This window comes from Balaenoptera borealis (assembly GCF_965194805.1).
Source record: "Balaenoptera borealis genome assembly, chromosome: 7".
Classification (NCBI taxonomy): domain Eukaryota; kingdom Metazoa; phylum Chordata; class Mammalia; order Artiodactyla; family Balaenopteridae; genus Balaenoptera; species Balaenoptera borealis.
This window is the reverse complement of record NC_138864.1, coordinates 81,880,100-81,897,497: the sequence shown is the minus strand read 5'-3', so window position 1 is coordinate 81,897,497 and position 17,398 is coordinate 81,880,100. Positions and strand designations below refer to the sequence as shown.

The 17,398-nt window shown below is 42.2% G+C and overlaps 1 protein-coding gene across 4 annotated transcripts in view; it reads right to left on the bottom strand.

Moving 5' to 3' along the window:
* The window catches only part of CREB5 (cAMP responsive element binding protein 5), a 409,001-nt gene extending 392,289 nt beyond the window's left edge, over positions 1–16,712 (bottom strand). For 2 of the 4 annotated variants that reach the window (XM_082397957.1, XM_082397963.1), the window contains exon 1: positions 16,583–16,712. The gene's annotated coding sequence lies outside the window, so the exon portion shown is untranslated. Of the gene's footprint in view, positions 1–3; positions 15,201–16,582 lie in introns of those variants that run through there. The other 2 variants (XM_082397958.1, XM_082397960.1) reach the window with 2 other exon arrangements.
* Positions 16,713–17,398: the final 686 nt, after the last annotated feature.

Here is a 17,398-nt window from a genome sequence, read left to right as displayed (position 1 = left end):
TACCTGGCTTCATCTTTCTTTTTGGCACTTAACTGCTGTATGATGCCTCTCTATTTGTATAGAGATGTTGTCTGTTGATGCACTGCCATACCCATAGAACCTGGGAGAGTTCTAGCAAAAGAGGGCAAAGGTACACATTTAATGATGTACTTTTTTGGGCTACCACATGGCTATCTCCAGATCACATAAAATTACAAACTCCTAGGAAACTGATTATGTCTAATATCTTACTAAGATCGAGGTTCTGGAGAAACAAGAGAAGGAGAGAGAAGACTGATCAGGAGGAGGGAGAAGAAGGGTAGGGTTTATGGTAGACAGGTCAGGGTCTGGGGGAGGAAGATAGCCCTGAGGTTCTGTGACAGGCACTGTGGTGGAACAGAATGTGCTAAGAGGAAGGGGGGCAGAAATAAAAGGAATAAAAAGAATGTGAGGGTGCCCAAGACAAACCTTGCCTCAGTCATAATCTTGCCTACGTTCAACTCTAAAGGAAGATTTTTCAACCAGCATAAGGGGAAGGAGATTAAGGTCTTCAGAGTACATATTTCTCTTGCCAAAAGATTGGTCATGTGTTTTTTATAATCATAAAAAAAAAAAAATCCACAGCAAACTTAAATGTCAAACAATAGGGGATGGTTAGGAAATTATGGTATAGCAACTCAATGGAATATGATGCATAATCATAGTTTTGAAAACTATGTAGCAACATGAAAAAAATGTCTGTGGTATAATTTTATGTGAAGGAAGCAGAATTTTAAAATGTGTCTATGTTCTGATTGAAACTATTTAAAAATTACGTTCATCTCTGGACAAATGAAAAAATCAGTGATTCCCTAGGGTTGTGAAAACCAGTGTGATTTACTCATCTCGCCCCATTTCTGGAGTTCTAAAATGCTATTACAATAGTTTTTAAGCTATGGGAATGTCCATCAATACACTTAAAGAATCTCCCTAGGCTGGTCCTCCCAGGAACACTCGCCAGACATCAAACATGTCATGCTGGTAACAGGAAATTCACCACAAAGAACAATGTTTGAGTATCCTGATAATCAATTCACTCAGGGTTAATTAACCAGCGACTCTGTGTAAGGGACTATATGTTAGGTTCTGTGAGGGAAATCAAAACTGAGCAAAAGGCAATTCCTGCTGTGATGGAGCTGACGATCCAGGAGAAGGAATTTATGACAAACCCCAAAAGAACCACAATATAAGACTTTTTTAGTACCAAGAAAAATATTAACAAAGCACTAAGGAATTAATTAATTTTGCATTGTTTTTGGTTTGAGAGATCTGGAGATGAGTGTTTCCACAAGTGAGGGGTTAGGGGACAAGAACAGGGGTTCCTGGGAAGATGAAAGTCTGAACATGGCAGAGAGGCACTCAACACAAATAAGAGTTAATTATGGGTCTGGCTTGAATATGGCGTATACTCACCGGGATGGTGGCTGGCGTTAGCCTAGAGGTCTTAAAACAAATGCTTGTAAAGGCTCTTGAGCAAGGAAATGAGAAGTTCAGAGCCATAAAGTAGAAAAATTCATTTAGTAGCCAGAATGGAAAGAGTCTGAGCTCAGGGATCAAACAAAATGGTTCCAAACTCCAACTCCTCCATTTACTGGTTTTGTCACATTATCTGGTTTGTCAGTTAACCTCTGGGCCTCGCTTTCCTTATCTATAAAAAGGGTAACTCCAGCTCCTAGGTAGGCTTGTTAGGAAGGATGACATGGTAGATCAAAAGAGTAGGTTCTGTAAAGACTCAATATATCATTCTGTTCCCCTTAATTCTCAGTTCAGAGAAGGAACTGGTGGAGAAGAGAGACAGGGCAGAAGGGTAAAGATCACAGGACACAGTTCATGTGGGACCTAGAAGAATGGGCAGTGACATGTTCATGATGGCCAAGGAAAAAGGCAAAGTCAGCAACTGTCATGAAGGTTCAAGCTGGGAGCTCAGGGGATGATTTTGGCCCCCACTGAAATGGGTATGTCAGAAGGAGAAATGGTATGAGGATTAGATCATGTTTGAACAATTTGACAATTAAGGAACAGCAGCAGTCCATCTAGGAAAAAATGGCCAAGGTGAAGCTAGAAGTCAGGATTCATGGCCCAGGAGAAAGGCATGGGCTGGAGACACATGGCATACGCTGTAAGATTTTTAGTAGTTGACTGTTCCTATTACCAAGGTCTGTAATGCTCCTATCTACCTTTCTCCACAGCTCATCTTTATATATCCCAAATATGTAGAGAAATTGTTGGATCAAAATACCCTAGTTGGCATATAGTCTAACTTTAGCATCCTGTATTTTTCTCCATGATGTGTTATCTCTTTTTAACAGCTTATAGAGATATATAATTCACATATCATACAATTCACCCACTTAAAGTTTACAATTCAATGGCCTTAGAATATTCACAGGTTTGTGCAACCATCACCACAATCAATTTTAGAACATTTTCATCATCTCGAGAAGAAAACAGGGCTTCCCTGGTGGCACAGTGGTTAAGAATCCACCTGCCAATGAAGGGGACACGGGTTCGAGCCCTGGTCTGGGAAGATCCCACATGCCGCAGAGCAACTAAGCCCATGCACCACAACTACTGAGCCTGCACTCTAGAGCCTGTGAGCCATAACTACTGAGTCCGTGAGCCACAACTACTGGCCCACGCACCACAACTACTGAAGCCCACGTGCCTAGAGCCCGTGCTCCGCAACAAGAGAAGCCACCGCAATGAGAAGCCCACGCACCTCAACGAAGAGTAGCCCCCATTCGCCGCAACTAGAGAAAGCCCGTGCACAGCAACGAAGACCCAACGCAGCCAAAAATAAATAAACAAAATAAATAAATGGATAAAAAAGAAAAAGAAGAAAACACACTTCCCTCAGTAGTCACCCCCGAGTCCCCAGCCCCACCCTCAGCCCTGGGCAACCACTAATCTACCTTCTGTCTCCATAGATTTGGCAATTCTGGACCTTTCATATAAATGAGTCATATAATATGGAGTCCTTTGTGTCTGGTTTCTGTTTCTCAGCACAATGTTTTCAAGATTCATGCATGTTGTAGTACATAGCATTACTTCATTTCTTTTTATGACCAAATAATGTTCCAACATATAGATATACCACATTTTGTTTATCTACTCATCAGTTGATGGACTTTGGGTTATTTCCATGTTTTGGCTATTATGAATAACCCTGCTCTGAACATTTATGTACAAGTTTTTGTGTGGACATATGTTTTCATTTCTCTTGGGTATATACCAAGGAGTGAAATTGGTAGATCATAAGGTTTATGTTTAATTTTTTGAGGAATTGCCAGACTGCTTTTCAAAGTGACTCTACCATCTGACAATCCCACCAGCAATGTATGAGGGCTCCCAGTTCGCCACATCCTCATCAACACTTGCTATTGTCTGTCTTTTTTATTATAGTCATCCTAGTAGGTGTGAAGTGGTAATCTCACTGTGGTTTTGGTTTGCATTTCCCTTATAGCTAGTGATGTTGAACATCTTTTCATGTGCTTATTGGCCACTTGTATATCTTATTTGTAGAACTGTCTATTCAGATCCTTTGCCCATTTTTAAATTGGTTATTTGTCTTTTTATGATGATATGTTTTTAAAACACAAAATTTTGTCTTCTGTGCTTTCATTGTGTAAAACAGAGGTAGCGCATAGGCATAAATTGTCCATCAACAATTAGAAAAGCAGAATTACTTCTCTTCCTGCATTGAAACACCCATGTTCAACTTGATGTGTCTGTTGCTTATGGGAACTGGTGGCTTTTGTCCTTGTCAGTAAATATTAACACATCAAAACAACGGTTGTTAAGCCTGGCAGGGTGACAAACTACAGTTGTATTTCATTCTTTGTTCTCAAGGTTAAAAGTTGGTGCTGCCCTTTTGGCATTGCTCTTTCACAAACTCTGAAGACAAATTCAAGGCCAAACCAAGGACAATGACCACATCAGCAAATTCATTCATCAGTGTAATATATATACATCTATTTTAAAGTATGGACTTGTTTTGTTGGCTTTGTCCATTCCCGGTAATGTATAGACCCCCATCTCTGAAGACTTGTTCTAAGTTTTTCTGGGGGTCCATCAGAAGTCTATTTTAAACATGGGCTAAAAAAATGTCTGGTTATGATTCCCACAACTCCCAACCTGCCAGCTCCCTTAGGGTCCCAGTACTACTTGCCCTGGGTGCTGCCTTCTTGATGGACATACTTACTGTTATGGGCTGAATTGTGTCCCCCAAATCTCCAGTACCCTAGAATGTGACTTTAATAGGAGATAAAGTCTTTACAGAGGTAGTCAAAGTAAAGTGAGGTCTTCAGGGTGGGCCCTACTCCAATATGATAGGCATCTTTATAAAAAGGGGAAATTTGGACATGAAGACAGCCATCTACAAGCTGAAGAGAGAGACTTGGAACAATTTTCCCTCACAGCCCTCCGAAGGAACCAATCCTGCTGACATCTTGATTTTGGACTTCTAGCCTCCAGAACTGTGAGAGAATAAATTTCTATCGTTTAAGCCACCCAGTTTATGGTACTTTGTTACAGCAGGCCTAGCAAACTAATATACCTGGCCATGCACTGGACCCCCCGAGTGCCAGAGCTGTGGCTGTCTTGAGGGGTGAGGCCCCTCTCTCTGACACAAAACGCCAAAGTTGCACTGCCTTGCAACCCAACACCTGCACTACTGCTTTTAGTTATAGCGGCTCTGAGTTTTTGTTCACAGTTATTTTTTGTTCTCTTCCAAGGACTCTGACACAAGCCCATGGGGCACTGGGCCAGAAACCCTCCCCTCCTCTACCACCACAAAGGACAATCCAGACTTCATTACTGGGTCAGGCTTCTCCTGCCTGGCTCCCTCTTCCCTTAGAATGAATAAACCCCTCTCCCTTCCCTTATCGAATAGTTAATCAATTCTCCAGTCATATTGATCCTCTTTCTTAAATGGCTTTTGAATCTGGCACCATCCCAGCCCAAGCCACTATCACCTCTTGCCTGGACAACCACACTAGTACCCTCACTGGGCTTTCTGCCTCCAGACCTGCATCCCCTCACCCTCCCACAACATTCTGTTGCAAGGACCTATTTGGTTTCTCTCCTACCGGTAAGATCTGGGTGGAGAGGGACTGTGTTGGGTTTTGATCATGTATCCCTAGTACCTGGCACATAATAGATGCTCGGTAAATAGCTGATAAAGGCAGGAAGGAAAGAAAGGGGGGAAGGGGAGGAGAGATGTGGGTTTATATTCCCTTACAGAAACCAAAGGCTCTGTTTTTTCATTGCTCTCAGTTGAACATATCCTTGCACTGAGAAAGGCAATCAAGTCAATACAAATAGAGATATTTAAATAATGCCAAATGGTGTGTGATTTTCAAACTAAATGATACAGCTTTCTATATACAGGATGCACCCAGATCCGAGCCAGTCTCCAGAAGAGAGGCGATCTGAGCCGTGTGCCTAACTGTTGTCCTGCCTGGATTATCCAATATGTCAGAATCACATCACACATCTGTCACCTCTCTGCATTGGCCTGAAGTACAAAAGTCCTCTTTAGATTTTTGTTCCTCCCATTAAGACACTAAAGCTGCTATACCTAACTTTGAACAAGTGGTCTATGCCTTCTATTTCTCTATCCTGGGAATGGGTACAAGCAAACCTTATCCCTCCTTTTTTTTAAAATCATGGTAGAATACACATAGCAAAATTTACTGTGTTAACAATTTTCAAGTACACAGTTCAGTAGTGTTCAGTATATTCACACTGTTGTGCAACCAATCTCCAGAATCCTCTATTTTTTAAACAAACATTAAATAACAAGAACTATGTAAAGGAATATAAGAGTTCCTAAATATACCTCTTAAAATATCTGCTAAATGTTAAGTGAAGATTAAGCATCCATTTACAGCCTCCCTTTTAAAGATACTACAGTTTTTTTGCTTCAGGATTTAAAAAAAAAAAAAAAAAAGTGTATTTCTTGGAAAGGGTAAAAATGAATCTTGAGTTAAAGGGTTAACCTGCCTGTCTTAAGAATGTCCCTCCCAAAAGGGCATATCAAGCAATTATGTGTAATTTTTTTCTTCCCTGATTTTTCTGAGTGCTTCTGAGGCACATGAAAAAAAAATAATTGTGCTTCTCTGCCAGAACTACCTCCATCCAATGGGAAGAGATCACTGTTTTGTTTTGTTTTGTTTTGTTTTTTAATGTTTTGAATGGTTTGAAGATTAGCATGGGTATTTAGCAAAAAGTACAATTTCAAATTACACGCTGCTTCGTGGTGCCAAAACACTGTGCACCATCATCTTTGATGACATCCACCAACACAGCACTAGAATGGTGGTTGTTAGTCATCTGGCTTCACAAAGCTGGAAGATGAAATTGTAAACAATGTGAGCTTAGACAGGCCTTATTAGAAAAGAAGAGTGTCTTAAAAGATGGTTTCAATTTTTTTAATCTAGCAATATCTTTTAATCACCAATATGTGTATCTAAATCAATTGCTCAAAAGGAGGAACAATTTATCCATGGGCATCCTAAAAAAGATGATAATCACATTTACAAGTATATATGCCAGTAACATTCTGGTCTTCACTGGCTAAGGTTTTTGCTTATATACAAGTTTAACCACCGTAACCACATATATGTGTGGGCATTAAAATTACTTTAACGTTAGTATAATGCTTAGAAAGGGGCCCAAAGTGGCCCCTCCCCGGCACTGGTCACAGATCACACTATTAATCCCAGCTTGTATCTCATCCACTGAAAGTATAGAGGTGTAGACAGAGACTGCAAATGACTAAGTCCAACCCTAGTCATTATTAGGAGAAAACAAAAACCAAATACTCCAAAGCACATGGCTCCAGGTCAAGTGTGAAGACAGGACACTGGTAAAACAAGAGTTAAAATGTTTTATTAAAGACAATTCAAGAGCTAGGGCTAAAGTCTATTTTGCTCAATAAATGAATACCTAAAACCCTTTCCTTTCAATACCCAAAAGAGTTTAACAGTTTACATCTTTAATCTCATAGTCTCTCCACAAAGTCCTCTAACAGTCAACCACAAACTAGCCTGAAGAAAGTTTCCCTAGATACCACCAAAAACACAGGTTTGTAACAGATGTCTCCAGCAACTTTTAAAACAGATCCCATGTTAAGAGGCTGATATATCCATATGTACTTGTTAATCAGTCCAGGTCTGTACATGTAGCCTGAAGCTGGGAAGTAAGAGTTAGCAGAGAAATCATTGATGTAAAAATAATGCATGGAAAAGTATCAGAAAGAACATTATTTATAAATTCAAAGACAAATGCAATAATATACACAATTGGGAACTCCCCACCTGGAAGCCATCCAGAGTAGTGCTTATATTTAGGCACTAATAAACACGAGCTTTTAGCTCACACTGACCACCCTTCTAACTAATGAACACAGTGTCAGTCTCTCAGTTTCTCCATCTATAAAATGGGAATTAAAGCTGTGTGTTAATGAATGGAGGTTAAAATTCTCCCGATGAATGGTATTACAGAAAACACAAATATTACCACCACAAAATGTAGAGAAACGTGTAGCTTTGTACCTAAAAGAAGGTTTAAAGTCACGTTTAAAAAGCACATGGTTAGAGAGACATGTACTTGGAACCAGACTGCTATGCAGGGGATAAGGAGAGAGGTTCAGGGTGAAATGACTCACGAATGTGGGAATGCAGAGGCTCTCGGCAGCATGAAGTCACAAGGGACCGTCCCTGAGGTCTCTCCTCTCCTCCACAAACAATGCTGTTTGTTGACTTCAAAAGAAGATGGGTGAGGAGTTTGGAAATTATTATTTTTTATTTTTGGGTTCTTCGCATCATTTACTGAATGCGCAAGCTGGTATATTGTTCAAAAAATTATTAAAGGAAAACATTCTGGTGTGTACTGAGAAATATTGATTCTCTAGTATTTAAAGGATGACAAATAGAAGGAACACTTTAAGTGTGGGGGGTTACAACTAACATCTTGACATGAGCAGAGAGCAAGTTTGGTCTGACACGAAGCTTTTTAAAAGCTTAGAGGGAAGAAACACAAGGGGATCCAGATGTCTCAAATAGAGTAAAAGCATCCCTCCAAAACCAGCTAAAGGCAAGTAGTATCTGGGGCAAAGAAGTAAGCTAGCAAAATAACTGAAATGTGGTGATCTTGACCTTTTCCAAAACGGAGGGTTTCTAAGAGTCTGCATGCAAACCAAATCCTGAGTTAAGATTTCTCAGGAAGCAAACAATCCATATCTGAAACTTACACAAAACCGAGCTCATCTGTGGTACAAAGAATTAGCCTCTAAAATATTTAATCTGCATGTTTTAATTTGTATTAATTACATTTTCTTAAACATGTTTTGTGGAGTGCAGCACACTAATAATAACCGCTTGCTGCCCTTTGAACTCTGAATGCTTTACTGCAATCCCTTTCCTTAAATAGAATCATGGAATATTAGAGTAGAAGATTCCTTAGTGATCAGTTAGAATTGCAATTCTCAACCCTGGCTAATCTTTAGAAGCATTTCTGGAGCTTTTAAAAAATATAGAGGCCCAGGCCCCCACCCCAAACCAAGTAAGTCAAAATGGACAGGACAGGGAAGGTATTAGTATTTTTTTTATAAACTCCACAGGTGGTTCTATTGGGCTGCCTGGATTAGAACCATTGATACAGCCTATAGATTTACATTGCCTGACACCATAGTCACTGGTACATGTGGCTATTGAGCACTTGAAATGTGACTAGTCCGAATTGAAATGTGGGGTAATTATAAACACACACCAGACTTCAAAGATTTAGTACCCCCGCTCCAAATCACAAAGTATCTCATCAACATTTTTATATTGATTATATGTTGAAATGATAATATTTCAGATATACTGGGTTAAATAAAATTATGAAAATTAACATCACCTGTTTGATTTTTTTAAACGATTTTTAATGTGGCTACTGGAACATTTAAAATTACATATGCGGCTTGCATTTGTGATTCCCACTGTTGGAGAGTGATGGTCAAGACCAACACTCCTTTATCACAAATGAAGAAACTGAGGCAGGGAAGCATAATGAGTTCAAGGCAGCACTTAGGGGATACCCTCTTCTGGCCTCTCAGGCTTTTCCTGTTGCCTTAAACCACACTGTTGCAGAGCTAGGAATGGCAGAGCCTGGCATGCCACCAATCGGATTTCAAACCTTTCTTTCTTTTGTCTTGCTAATTGTTTCTTCTAAGGTTTGATATTGAAATCTATTTTGCTTATGGAAAAATATCCCCTCTCTGCTGTGCACACACTTGCGATTTGTTATTGCAGGGTTACTCATGAAAGCACAGTAACTAGAATGGATGTTAAAAAATAAATCTAGAAGAACATTAGCATAAGGAAAATGCAGAGAATAAGTGAAGAGGACTATTAAGGTTTTTAAGATGTAGATGGTCAAGTTCTAGCCTGTGAATGTTTTATCCTGCTGCAGTTTAATAAATCACCATGGAGACCCTCAAAATTCTGAGGGTCATCTTCAGCACAGCATCAGTCCCTGCTCAAAATTTAGAAGTCTGAGCCTATAATCTTTCTTTCCTTCCAGAAGGCAATGTTTTTCTGGACAATGCTGTCATTGCAGTGAGGCAAATCATCTCTTCATAATGGCACACCTCATCATACCTAGGTACCCTGCTAGAAGTGGTCTTTATCCTCAAAGCCTTCTACCTCTGGTGCATGGATTAGTACCTGGTCATTCAGAAGCCAAACAGCATTATAGTTGACTTAAAAAAGAAAATCTTGTTTTGACAAAGTAAAATGGTCCCACCAGATCTGGCAAGCGGAGATAAAATGTATTTCTTCTAATAATCAGCTAATTCAAACAAAAACAAAGATGTTTTTTGTTTCATGTGGTTTTCCCCCCTTGGGAAGCCAGCAGAGAGAGAACTGCATAAAACTGGCTGAAATGTGTTATATTTGAGAAATCATGCAACACAGGGGCTCCTCAGTGTAATCAAAGAATAAAAGAGACCTAAATTCTGATATTAAAGTGTTCATGCAAAGAGCTGGAAAGGAAAACTGTGGGTCAGGCCAAACAACACATACAGTAGATGCATTCAAGATTTCTGCTGAGATATTCTTGTGCTCCATCCTAAATACAGCAAAACCTAAACATCATCTTAAATCAAATGCTTGGTGCTCTGGAGCCCCCTATGTTGCATGCATGAATTCTATTAGTTATGATTAGTCAAGTTTTGCCAGTCAAACCTCGAACAGCATACTTCCAGACTCAACTCACTCCTTATTCACCTCTAAACACTCTCATATACACCAGCCTGGAAAGATAATATATTACAGACGGATCCTAGGCAAAAGCGCATCTGCCAGAGTGAAAACAGCACTTGTTAACTCTATTCAACAAAAAGAAAGATTATTTATTTTAACTTTAAGAATTTTTTGGATCCCTTCCTCAGAGATGAAAAAGAAAAGACAGGAAATAAAGGAAGTTACTGCCTTATTCTGAGACAGTCCTATAGACCATTTTTTGTTCTGCCTGGCTTTTAGTCTCAAATGAAATCTGGATGGTGTAGTTTTACAGGGCATGTCTAATCATATTGGTAAGGAAGAAGAGTGGCCTTCAAATAAGGAGGTCAATGTTAGAAAAATTAACATTGCAGATATATAAAAATAAGCAGAATAGAAACTATAGTTTATGTGGTTAGGGCATTCATTCAAAAGATCTGATAAAAATTTGTCATTGAAAGGTTAGTGATCAAAAGGCTTGGAAAGAGCAAAGCATCCAAAGCCATGGTTATGCCTCCTTCAGGACGAGGGCATTTACGGCCTGACACATGGAAAGACCACCCAACCTGGAGGCAGGGACCCAGCTTCCAGGCTCCGTTTGGCACTCTCCAGCTCTTGGCCTTAGATGAGCCAGGAGAACCACCAGGCCCGAGGTTCTCCTCTGCAAAGTGACGAGGTTGGTCTATCAATAAGAAGACTCCCCCCAGTTCCAGCTCTGCTTAATGCTATCACACAAGCCTACTTCACATCAGAACCCCCTAAACCAAGAGGAACTCTTACTAAGATTAGTTCAAGCCAAATGCCAACCTAGTATTTTCAATCCTTGTTAACCTTAGGGTACAGATTACAAATATGAACCTTGAGGAAGTAGAAGGAAGCAGCTAAAATATGTACTTTTAAAGTGTTAAGTTGATTCTGATCTGTTTCTCGGAAAAGATAAATGGGCAACAGAGTGAGCTTGGAGGAAAGAAATATGGAAATGTCACTGTAACATCTTATACATTCAGGAATTTACCCTCAACTTTTAACGTTTTATTTTGAAGGTACCAGAGTCTCAGTAAGAGCTTGAAAAAATTTTACTTTTGTTTCTGCAACAGTACTACCAGTATTACCTGGAAAATTGTAAAAGCCTTCTCTCTCTCTTCTCTTTTCTTACATTAAATCCATGATTTGTGATTCCCAAAAATGGAATACTAATGGATCCTCAAAAAACACTAATTGCCCATTTTTTCCCTAATTACAAAATGTAAGAACTCTTTAGTGAAAACATTAAACATGATGTCATTTTTAAAGTGCCAGAGTTTCTATTTAAAGCAATGCCATAAAGTAGATAGCTTATTTAGTTTACAAATAGCAACACAAAAAGGTTCTTTAAGTCTGTTTAGCATGTCTAAAAGTGCTTCTTTCTCACATTTAAATATTTGGAGCCGGTCCCCCACCCCCCAGTTTATTACCTTATCTCAACTGTATAATTTTCTTAAACAGGATTCAGAGAAATAGTCCTAGATTTAAATTTTTAAACACTAATTTATAAAAGTATTGGTTGATTCCCATAATACAGCTGGTAGTCAAACTGGACAAGATAATGAATTGACTGAGATCATTGTTCCATCTTCATCCAAGAAAGCTGCCTCTAAAAAAAGATCTTAAATTGCTGTAGAAATCCAATTTGGAAGAAGCAAAAGAAGCATATAGATGGGAAACACCAGCCATGATCACATTAATTTTGTAGCTAACAGCACTGCTTTGAAGTGAAGAAGAAGAAGAAAAAAAGATGACTAAAATAATAAGTCCACTCAAATCCTCAATCTTAATCTTACAACATAACCAGAAGAAAACCAACTACAAAATGTGACACAAAATTCACATCTTGGTGATCCAGCGAACATCACACCCCCCCACAAAATAATTTTCAGCTTAATCAGAAGCAAAGAAATGCTAAGGAAACACTATAGGATGGTGGTGCATCATTGCTAAACGGCAAATTATAGTAAGAAATCAAGAGAGCAGGAACCTGACATTAGTATGAACAGCCACGGAAAGTCTACAACTGATTGGTTTTGAATCCACAGGTGTGGGAAATAATAACGACAAATAATCGTAACAAAAATCTTCAACTTACTGTAATTGAAAAGCTATACAGGGAAAATCTAACAAGCTACTATTCACTTAACACCTTATTCAAACAAAAGCTGCCACATCACAAAGATATAAAAATAAAGGCACTGTTTCCACTTTTTTGTGGGAATGTTCTAATTAGCTCTCTGCTCATATATAAACTATATAAGGTCACAACTGACTTCTGACTGACAAGCAATTTATGGATATCAGCAATTTACATTCAAAACCAGTTGGCTGGAAGATATCAACTGAGTAAACAAGTTTAGTCTGAGTAAAGTTGAAAAATAAAAATCTCAGGAAAGCTTGTGGAAAAGAGAATTCTTACCTGGCACATTATTTCACATGCTTTGTAGCTTCCCCACTGCAGTTCCCATGCTCATGAACATTATTTTACCCTGGAAATAATGGTCTTATTCACACACACACACACACACACACACACACAAGCACACACAAAACCTTCCAACAAAATGCTATCAAGTCCCAGGAAACTACAAAAGCAACATTAAAAGTCAGTGTAAAGTAAGAATTCCATTTGTGAATCTCACCTATGAAACGACAAGATCATTCTCCTGGAACCAACTACAAAGTTCCCTTTCTGCTTAATAAGTGTAATAAACATCACCTTACCATTATCTGTAGAATAAAATCAGCAACGTGTTGCTTCCTGCAGACACCAAATCAAATTTTTTCTTCCTTTCTTTCTAGTAACTTCTTTTTCCCCAGCAAGATTAGGAAGAAAATAAAGCTTTGAGTATTGCCTCAGTAGTTCAGACCTCAAGACTGCGAAACTAGCTCTTAGTAAAAAAAAAAAAAAAAAAAAAAAAAGAACAGGTCTGGTATTTTACAATCACTTCTGCAGCCCAGAGGTACCTCCTGGACCCCCGTACCTCCTCTCCTTCCTGGCTCTAAGTTTCTTTTAGTAATGAGACTAATTTTTCCAGTAGCCTTGAACTCCCCAGATTTAACTGACATGGAAAATGTGACTAAAAACTTGTAGAACTGTCTAGCCTCCAACCTTACACAGAATCAACTTTGTTGTAAGTGTTGAAGAACACCTCGCAAGCAGCTACTTGCTCCTTTAGACTCCTGCACGACACAGCACAGAACACCAAATAACACTGCGCCATCTAGTTAGCAAGCTGCACTCTCCATTCTAGAAGGGGGGACACCTTCAAACCCTGGGACTTAAGGACTTGTCAGAGTTCAGCTGCTCTAAAGGTCCAATTGTTTATTTAAATAAAAAAAATATCGCTACTGAGATAATCCACATCTAGTGGATATGGGAAAATTTAGGTTATAATGGCACTACAAACTTTTACATCTAACTTTGATTTACAAGATAAAAGCAAGTTTTAAATTAAAAGGGCTTTCTGTTAACAGAGCTTATTATTCTGAAGACGGGGAATGATTTTCTTCGAAAGTTGTCCCTGGGTGCATGCCTATTATCTTTGCTTTTCCCCTTCCACTAATGAGCATTTATCTAAAGAGCCTGTTAATCCTCTGATGTGTGCTTCTGGTCAGAGGTAACAGTTTGAATAAAACCACTAATCACTGATCACTAAATCACTGATCATTAATCACACTCTCCAGTGCTGGTGACCCGGGCCATTTTCCCCTTTAGGTCTATGTATGCATCACAACAAGAAGTTTAACATTTTAGATGCACATGTATTGTGTGGAGGTTATACTATTTCATCTCTAGATGTGAATAAATAATAAATACTGCCACAAACTTGGGGAAGGATGTCAATTAGACCCCAGACAGGAGTTTCACAAATGCCTACTCTACAGCACGGCTTTCACGCTGAAGAAAGTAGATCTGATTATAACAAAACATGTGTTCTTCAAGAAATTCCCACATACTCAGAATATAAATTTTCCTTTATTTAGCTTTCACCAACTCCAAATCAGAGAGCACTCAGATCTTCTGCACCCACCACCCCCCATCTAAAAGCCTGTTAGGAAATCTCTTGTTTGATTTCTGCTGCACACTGCAGCGCCCCCATCCCCGAGTTCTTTTTACTTTTATCCCTTAAACATGTCACACACAGTATTTGTATTTCAACTGCCAGATACGTGGATTCTGACTCAATTCAATGACTTAGGTATTTAACTTCCTCTTTAAATATAGAAACTTAAGGTTAAGAGAAAATAAGTAACACACGCACCAATTTTTTGTATGGTACTTTGGGTTCGACGACTCACATTCCCTCACTTTGGAAATGAAACGTTTAGTCTTGAGCCTTTGGCTAAATCTGGTTTAGTCAGCATCCTCAGTCATCCCTCTTCGGATAACCGGTCTGAGGAAGGCGCTATGTAAAATTCAGTACTTTGCTTGCAGCAAGTGTGTTGTTTTCCTAAGTCACCACAGGGACACAGTATTATCATAATGTCTCTAAACATTTCCTGAGATGCCTTTTCTATCAGAGTTGAGCATTTTTGCCCTGGAGAAGCGAGCTCGCTGGTGCCTTTCTTAAATAATAGAAAAGGGCAGATTGTGTGTGCGCTGAGCAGGCACCGCGCTCCCCTCAGCCACCAGAAGCTCTTACCCTCACTCCGGGGACTGTGATCTCCCCAGGGAAAGCAGTAAAAGGCGGAGGCAGGGCCAGAGTGATAACAGTGTGGGCGGGAGAAGGGGTGGAGAAGGAGGGGTCCGGGAGGAGAGGGCAATAAAGATGCCCAGGGAACCGGCGATTGTACTAGTACGTTGGGGGCTGGGGGCGGAAAGCATTGTTGCTTTGTCAGCACTTCTAAGCCCCCAACCCTTGAGTATCTGAAGCTGTTAATCAAACACTTACTGGCCTGCAGAATGACGTAATGGACCTGTATTCAGCCTTTATTCCTTGACACATGTCACAGAGGGAGGGAAAAATAAAAATCAAACACTCAGCGGACTCTGACAACGAAATATACAAGCAGCCCGCTTCAGTTCCTGGCCTTGAACAAGCCTCAAGTGGAGGCTGCACTCGTTCAGGGAAAGTTGGGGTGGACTCGATCAGAGGCTTTATCTACCAAGATACCTCCCCACTACCTCCTCGAAATAAATCTATGGCAAAGGAAAAGCGGGATGCAGCCGCCGGAAGAAAACATCTCCTTGGTTCCTTTGTGCGTCTTGCCCCTCTAAGAACGTCTTGAAAAGTTTTAGTTTTAAGCGATTCCGTGGAGAATCTGCTGGAGAGGAAGACTCTGCCGCCGGGTCCTGAGAACTGCCACCGCGCCGCCGCGGCAAAAGCGGGAGCTGTCATTTGGGGCAGCGGCGGGGAAGAGGTAATGATGCCAGCGAGAACCGGACAGAGGCAAGAGGCGGCAGGAGGAGCGAAGGCGAGGAGAGCCTCGCCGCGCTCGAGCCTTCCGCGCCTGGAGTGAAAGCCAAGTGCCCTCCAAGGGCGATGTCCCCTCCCCCGGCGCGCGCGCCCACCACCTGCGGTGGGCAGCTCTGCGTAAGAGGTGGCAGCAGCAGGCTCGGCACCCGGGAGGGAGCTAGCCCCCCGTGCGCCCGCCCGCCCGTCCGCCCCCTAGGTGACCCGGCGTCCTCGCCGCGCCCGCTGGAAGTTTGCAAACTTTCTCCGGGGGTTCCGCCGCATCACCGGGAAGTTGGGGACGCGGGGGGAGGTTCCTGGCTCGCCGTCTCCGCTGCCGCCGCCGCTGCCGCCGCTTGACCGCACTTCTGGAGGGTTCCGCACCTTGCCAGGTCTCTGGAGGCAAACACACACCCCCGATTCATAACTGTTCCCCGTGTCAGGGAAACGCACGCGCGCTCCCACACACGCACGCACGCCGGGGCGGACACGGCGCTCGTTCCACGTTAGCATCCCTCCAGTCGCACGGCGCGGCGGCCACCAAGACGCGCTCCGGGACGGACACGGCGTGGGGTCTCTGGGATAGCCTCAGGACACAGCCGATTCCACAGTCCACCAGCATTTGAGGCCGGACTTCCCTCTGGTCCGCCAAAGTGTTTACAAACACAGATCACCCTCCAAAAAAAATGCATCGCATCTTCCCTACTCCTTGCCCTGCGACCTGCCCACTGGACCAAGTAACCTCGCGGCTGCTGCCGAGAACCAACCCCTGCAAACAAGTACGCTCCCGAGATGGCTCCCGCGGCAAGTGCAACAAAAGTGTCTAAATGCAAAAGCCCCAGATGTGGCCGAGCCGTATTTTTAGGAACTTACCAAACAAGTGTGGAGAAGGCAAGAGCGGAGCCCGGGTGAAGGGACCACGTTGGACTGAGCAAAGATTACAATACATTCTATTTAGAGTGCATTACATCACCCCCCCGGTGACGTCACGTGGGATTCCTGAACTTCTAAATCATTGCGGTCCGTGGGGGAGGGAGGGAGGGGCGGGGCCGGCGCGCCGAGGGGGCGGGCCCCGCCCCGGCCCCGCCCCGCCCCCGCCCGAAGAGCGGACCCTGGTGCACCCGCGGGGGAGCGGCGGCGGCAGTGGCGACCGCGCAAGCAACAGCTTGCAGAGCCCAGCGCCGTGTGACACGGCTCCCTGACATTAGTGGTGTGAGTCAGCTTGGAAACAATCCTCATGGTTTCAGACAGGACCACGGAGGAGAGGCAGGGACACGGGCTCTCCCGTGACGAGGGCCTGGTAGCGTTTGAAAGGTGTGGGGATGGGGAGAGGTGGGGAGGGGGTGCTGAAGAATGCCGGAAGAGACTTTCTCCAAACAGAAATGCAGGACGCTCCCCCTTCCCCCACCAGCAGATGTCCAGCTCCTTTTTGCCTGCGACAGTCGTGACCTCATTACAGCGTTCCCTGCATCCTGGCTTCTCAGAGCACTCATTCGACACCCCTTTTCACCGCCCGCCCCGCACCCTCCCCTCTCTACCTCACTTCCAAAGGAATAACTTCTCTATTGTGCACACTCACTTGGAATACACTGCCCCCACCCTTTCCAAGACCCCGGCTTCTCGCGTCTGAGAAGCTGGAAGGAAAGTTGCTCCTGGGGGGTGGGGAGGTAGGTGAATCACAGCTAGAGC